General features: G+C 37.1%; 1 pseudogene; it reads left to right on the forward strand.

Moving 5' to 3' along the window:
• Nucleotides 1–6,366: 6,366 nt before the first annotated feature.
• On the forward strand, nucleotides 6,367–6,887 carry LOC123613765 (small ribosomal subunit protein uS14-like; annotated as a pseudogene).
• Nucleotides 6,888–7,739: the final 852 nt, after the last annotated feature.

A 7,739-nucleotide genomic window follows, 5' to 3' on the forward strand; every position in this document is an offset into this window, starting at 1 on the left:
GAAATCTGGAAAGACAAGCAAAATCATAAAGATACCATCGACCAAGAGCTATATATCTGGAACAGAAGCCAATCTAGCCATAAAATGGTAGAAACTCTTCAAGGCTAATTGTTAACGAATTGATGGAGGTTGGGTGTGGACTAGAGTGAGAATGAGAAACTCCTGGTGGCACAGTCAAAGGAGGGCATCCTCACTTTCATGGAAACATCCTCCAGGAGCTCCACCAAATTCTCAAAATGCCTCAAGGCTCTGGAAGGAGGGAGAGGAAGAGTAATGTTGTAGACCATTTCCGAAGCTTTCTCTATTAAAAAAAAAAAAAAAAAAGCCTACTCTCCAGAGGAAAGAACTTTGTCAGAGCATAATTCTAAAGCTTTATCCCTGCTGGGAAAGGAAATCCTCCCCATTCCATGCCCCTTCAACTTTCTAATCTTAGTAAAGTAGGGAGAAAAAATAGTCAACAAGGAAAATATTAAAAGGCTGCAGCCAGGGGAAGGATCAGGGGCCGAGGGTGGGGGGTGGGAGAGGCTGAACGGAGGTATGCCACTGCAGAAACCCTCATGCAAGTCACAGAGCCAAGACCCAAGAGTAGTTTAAAAAAATAAATGATTTCACCAGTTTTAGCCTAAATCATGCAGAGGAAAAGAAATAATGAAAATTAGAGCAAAAATCAATAAAGTTGAGAGGGGAGTGGCCAAGATGGAGGAGCAGGAAGACCCTGAGCTCACCTCCTCTCACAGGCACACCAAAATTACAACTATTTACAGAGCAACTATTGATGAGAAAAACCAGAGAACTAGCAGAAAAGATCTTCTACAACTAAAGATACAGAGAAGGAACCACAACGAGATGGGTAGGAGGGCAGAGATGTAGTTTACTCAAGACCCCACCACTGAGAGAGCAACCTATAAAGGGGAAAATAATTACACCTGCACAGGTTCTCCCCAAGGAGTGAGGGCTCTGAGCACCACACTGGGTTCCCCAGCCCAGGGGTCCTGCACTGGTCAGATAAGCCATCAGAAAACCTGACTTTGAAGGCCAGCAGGGATAAATCTGGGGGGAGCCAGTGTGCCTTTCACTCCTAAAAGGCACATAAAAAAATTTTACATGCTCTGGGATCAATGTAGAAGAAGTGATTTGAAAGGAGCCTGGGTCAGACACACTCATTTACCTTGGAGAGCCTCCCAGAGAGGCAGGAGGCAACTGAAGATCACCCTGGAGGTTCAGAGGCAGGCAGCAGCCATTTTGGGGAACTTGTTCCACCACAAGGAACGGTGCTGGCAATCATCATTTTGAAATCCTCCTTCTAGTGTATTGGTGCCAGGACACAACCCCATTCACCAGCCTGTCGAGACTAGTACTGGGATGCCTCAGGCCAGGCAACAACCTAGACAAAGACACAGCCCCAGCCACCAGCAGGCCTGCTGTTTTCAGACAACTTGCACCCACCTCCACCCAGGACCTGTCCCCGTCCACCAGGGAAACCAGGACCCCAGTGCACTGGCACTAGCCCTGGGATCCCCCAGGGCCCAATGCCAGAAACCCTGGGATCAGGCTCATCCGCCAGAGAGAAAACTCCAGCCCCAGGACCCCTTGAGCTTCAGCCTCATTCACCAGCAGGTGGACACCACTTCTGGGCTACCTTGGATTCCTCAGTAAGCTACCTCAAGGATCTAGCCCTACTCACCAGGTGACCAATACTTGCTTTGGGATACCCCAAATTCCACAAGCTGGCCTTGTCAGGAACCAGTTCTTCTCATCAGCAAGCCAGTACTAGATCCAGGATTATCAGACCAATGACCACCAGCCCCAGAACATGGATTCACCCACTAGTGAGACAACATTACCCACAGGAAATCACAGGGGAACCTTCAGCTAACAGCCTTATTACCCAGCTCTGCCCACCAGCAGCCAGCAGCCTCTGCATAAGGCAAGACCTGGTACCAACTTGACTAGGGAGCCATTCACACTTACCAGACCACCACACCCAATAGTCAGCCTGCTGCAATAGAAGGACTCACAGCCCACATAGGGAGCATCCCTAGAGCATGAAGGTCTGGTGACCACAGGGGAGAGTGCTACCAAGACAGGGTGTCTCCAAAAAGAAGAACATCTCTCCAAGGTCAGGAAATGTAAAAAACCTACCAAATTCATACTAATAAAAACAGCAAATTAGGGAAAATAAGGTGACAGAGGAACAAGTTCTAAAGGAAGGAATAGATTAAACTCCAGAAGAAGAACAAAGAGAAGTGAAGATAGTCAATCTATGAGATAAAGAGTTCAAGTTAATGATCATAAAGGTGATCAAAGAACTGGGGAGACAATTGAATGAACAGAGTAAGAAGTTAGAAGTTTTTAACAAAGCATAGAAAATATAAATGAGAACCAAACAGAGATTAAGAATACAACAACCAACTGATCAATAAAGAAATAAAAGAAGAAATTTAAAAATGCCTAGAGACAAATGAAAATGAAAACACAGTGATCGAAAATCTGTAGAATGCAGCAAAAGCAGTTCTAAGAGGGAAATTTATAGTAGTTATACAAGCCTACCTCAGAAAACAATAAAAATCTTAAATAATCTATACCTTGCACCTAAAGGAATTAGAAAAAGAAGAACAATCTAGACCGTAAGCTAGTAGAAGGAAAAAAATAATAAAAATCAAAGCATAAATAAAGAAGAGACTAAAAAACAAATAGAAATGATCAAACTAAAATTTGGTTCTTTGAAAAGATAAACAAAATTGGTAAACCTTAAGCCAGACTCACCAAGAAAAAAAGAGGGCCCAAATCAATAAAATAAAAAATGAAAAAGCAGAAGTTACAACCAAAACCACAGAAATACAAAGGATCTTAAGAAATTACTACGAAAAATTATATACCAGTAAACTGAACAACCTAGAAATAAATGGACAAATTCCTAAAATGTACAACCTCCCAAGACTGAACCAGGAAAAAACAGAAAACATGAACAAACCAACTGCCAGTAATGAAATTGAATCAGTAATAATAATTAAAAAAAAATTCCCAAGAGAAAAACAAAAAGGTCAGGACCAGATGGCTTCACAGATAAACATTAAGAGAAGAGTTAACCGTTATCCTTCTCAAACTACTCCAAACAATTGCAAAGGAATGAATCCTTTCAAACTCATTCTATGAGGCCAGCATTACCCTGATACCAAAACCAAACAAAAATATCACCAACACACACAACAAAATAATAAGCCAATATCACTGATAAACATAGATGAAAAAGTTCTCAACAAAATATTAGCAAACTGAATTCAACAGTACATTTAAAGGATCATACACCATAATCCAGTGGGCTTTTTTCTAGGGATGCAAGAATATTCACAAATCATTCAATGTGATACACCACATTAACAAGTCAAAGAAGACAAAATGCTTTTGACAAAATTCAACGTTCACTTATGATCAAAACTCTCAACAGTGTGGCTATAGAGGGACCATACTGCAACATAATAAAGTCCATATATGGCAAGCCCACCTCTAACATCATACTCAATAGTGAAAAGTTGAAAGTATTTCCTCTAAGGTCAGGAACAAGACACATATGCCCACTCTTACCACTTTTAGTCAATATATATTGGAAGTCCTAGCCACAGCAATCAGAAAAAGCAAAAAGAAATAAAAGGAACCCAAATTGGAAAGGAAGAAGTAAAACTGTAGCCATTTGCAGAAGACATGTTACTATACATAGAAAATCCTCAAGACACCACAAAAAAACTATTAGAGCTCAACAATGAATTCAGTAAAGCTGTAGGATACAAAATTAACCCACAGAAATCTGTGGGTTATATACATTTATATACACTAACAACAAACTATCAGAAAGAGAAATTAAAACAATTCCATTTACAATCACATCAAAAAGAATAAAATACCTAGGAATTACTCTAAGTAGGTAAAAGTTCTGTACTTAGAAAAATATAAGACATTGATGAAAAGAAATTGAAGATAACACAAACAGACAGGAAAATATACTGTGTTCATGGATTAGGAAAATTAATACTAATAAAATGACCACACTGCCAAAAGAAATCCACAGATTCAATTCAATCCCTATCAAAATACCAATGGCATTCTTCACAGAACTAGAACATATAATTCTAAAAATTGTATGGAAACACAAATGACCCTGGATAGCTTGAGAAAGAAGAACAAAACTGGGGATACAATGCTCCCTGTTTTCAAACTATACTACAAACCTATAGTCATCAAAACAGTATGGTACTGGCACAAAAACAGACTCATAGATTAAAGGAACAGAATAGAGAGCCCAGAAAGGAACCCACAATTATATGAACAATCAGTCTACAACAAAGGAGGCAAAAATTTACAATAAGGATAAGGCAGCATTTTCAATAAACATTGTTTGGAAAACTGGGCAAGTACATGCAAAGGAATAAAATGACACTACTCTTTCATACCATGCACAAAAGTAAATTCAAAATAGACTAAAGACATAAATGTGATACCTGAGTCCATAAAACTCCTGGAAGAAAACATAGGCAGTATGCTTTTTGGCATCTGTCTTAGCAAGACTTTTTTTGTGATCTCCTTAGGCAAGAGAAACAAAAGCAAAAATAAGCAAATGGAACTACATAAAACTGAAAAGTGTTTGCACAGCCAAGGAAACTGTCAACAAAACCAAAAGGCTGCCTATTGAACAGAAGAAGATATGTGCATCGGATATATTTAATAAAGGGTTAAAAACCAAAATATGCAAAGAACACATACAACTCAACATCAAAAAAAATCCCAAATAACCTGGGTAAAAATGGGCAGAGGACCCAAATAAACGTATCTCCAAAGAAGACATACAGAAGGTCAATAGGCACATGGAAAAGAGCTCAACAACTCCAATCACTAGGGAAATGCAAATCAAAACCACAATAAGATTGACCTCACACCTGTCAGAATGGCTATTACCAAAAAGACGAAAATAACAAGTGTTGTTGAAGATGCAGACAAGAGGGAACTCTCATGTATTGTTGGTGGGAGTGTAAATTGGAGCAGTCACTATAGAAAATAGTATGAAGATTCCCCAAAAACTTGGAAATTGATGTACTATATATGATCCAGCAATTCTACTCCTGGATATTTATCCAAAGAAAACAAAAACACCTAGAAGGAAAGATATATGCACCCCCTATGTTTATTGCAGCATTATTTAGAACAGGAAGCTGTGGAAGCAACCCAAATGACCATCAATAAATTAATGAGTAAAAAGATGTGGCATATATATGATATATGATAGAATATTACTCATCCATAATAAGGAATGAAGTCTTGCCACTGGTGACAACATGGATGGACCTACAGGCTATTAGGCTAAGTGAAATAAGTCAGACAGAGAAAGATAAATTTGTATGAGTTCACTTATATGTGGAATCTAAAAAAAAAAATGAACAAATATAACAAGACAGAAACAGAGTTGTAGATACAGAGAAAAAACAAGTGTTGCCAGAGAGGAGGAGGGTAGGTGGAAAAAAGAAACAAGTGAAGGAGATTTTGAAGTTCAGAACTCCAGTTGCAAAATAAACAATTAAGGTGTATGAAATGTACAGTGTGGGCAATATAGTCAATAAATATGTAATATCTTTGTATCATAACATGTCTTAACTAGACTTATCATGGTGCTCATTTTGAAATGTATAGCAATATCAAGTCACTATGTTGTGTAACAAGAACTTGCAAAGTGGTGTAAATCAATTATACTTCAATAACAAATAAACAAACTCATAGAAAAAGAGAACAAATTTGTGACTATGTGAGGTGATGAGGGGTGGGAGGAGGAACTGTATACGGCAGTCAAAAAGTACAAACTTCCAGTTATAATATAAACAGGTATTAGGGATATAATGCACAGCATGATAAATACAATTAATACTGCTGTATGTTACATATGGAAGTTGTCAAAAGAATAAATCCTATGAGTTCCATTTTTTTTAAAAAAGTTCTAGTTCTTTAATTTGTATCTATATGACATGATGGTATTGTGATAATCATTTCATGATATATAGAAGTCTAATACTTTCGGTATACATCTTAAATGTATACAATGCTATACATCAATTGTATCTCAATAAAACTGGAAGAAAAAATAAAATCTAAAAACTTTTTACAGTTTAAAAAAATAAATGAAATTGAAAACAGGAAATCAGCTGATAAAGTTAAGAAAACCAAACCTAATTTTGTGAAAATATCAGTGAAATTAATAAACCATTAGCCATGCTAACCAAGAAAGTAGATCAAAGATACAAATTATCAATATAAGAAATGAAAAAGCAATTTAAATGGATAAGATAACACTATGTACAAATCTGGGGGCCACAAATTTTATTACTTAAGTTGAAATGGACCAATTCCTTGAAAGATACAAAGTACCAAAACTCACACACAAAAAATTAGATAACCTAAATAGGCATATATCCAACAGAGAAATTAGATCAAAAATTAATGATATTCCAAAACATAAATCATGAAGCCCAGATGGTTTCACTCATTAATTCCACTAAATATTTAGTGAAGAAATAATATCAGATCTCCACAATCACATCCAGAAAATAGAAATAGAGTAAATATTCCCTACCTCATTCTATGAGGCTGGCATTACCTTAATACAAAAATCAGATAAAAACATTGCAAGAAAATAAAATTACAGTCTTTTGCCTCGTTGCATCTGAGAAAGCAAGATGCGTCACCAATAGCCGTACTGGAGCTATCAGAGACAATTCAGCCAGGGTTCTTGCTCTTGCCGCACCTGCTCAAAGCTGCTTGGTCTGATATGGCAATACAGCCTCAGTATGTGCAGCCAGTGTTTCCATCAGTACCCAAAGGATATTGACTTCATTAAGTTGAGCTAAGTGAATGCCCTTGAATGGGTCATTGAGGACATCTACCTTATGTGGAAGCAATGCTAGCTCTTTGTATATAAAAAAAAAACTTTAAAAACCTCCCCCACAAAAAGAAATTTACAGGCCAATATTTCTCATGAACACACACAAAAAAAGAATCCTCAAGAGAATTTGAGCACATCAAATCAATAAAATTGATATATAAAAAGAATTATATACCATGACCTGGTATGCAAAGCTGGTTCAACCTTTGAAAATCAATCAGTAGAGGGGAGGGTATATAACTCAAGTGGTAGAGTGCATGCTTAGCATGCACAAGGTCCTGAGTTCTATCCCCAGTACCTCCTCCAAAAATAAATAAACCTAATTTAACTCCCCCTCTGTCAAAATTAAAAAATAACTAAATAATACAATTTAAACAAAAAGAAAAGAAAATCATCAGTGTAATCTACTGTATCAATAAGATAAAGAAGAAAAATCTTGTGATCATATGAATTAATGCCAGCAAAACACTTGCAGCTAACATAATATCTAATGGTGAGAAATGGAATATTTTTCTCCTAAGAACTGGGAGCAAGGCAAGGATTTCTTTTCTCACTTCTAGTATATCTCATGATGGTTTTAATTTCCATGTCTCTAATGGCTCATAATGTTAACATGTTTTCATGTGTTTATTTGCCCTTTATATGTCTTCTTTGGTGACATGTTCTACTCTTGCTCACTTTCTAATTGGACTGTTTGGCTTTTTACTTTCCAGTTTAGGGAGTTTTCTATATGTTCTTCAAGTGAGTTATTTACCAGATCTGTACTTTGAAAATATTTTCTCCCATTTAGTGGCTTGTCTTTTCATTGTCATAACAG

The sequence above is a fragment of the Camelus bactrianus genome, chromosome 14, assembly GCF_048773025.1.
Source record: "Camelus bactrianus isolate YW-2024 breed Bactrian camel chromosome 14, ASM4877302v1, whole genome shotgun sequence".
In the NCBI taxonomy this organism is placed as follows: domain Eukaryota; kingdom Metazoa; phylum Chordata; class Mammalia; order Artiodactyla; family Camelidae; genus Camelus; species Camelus bactrianus.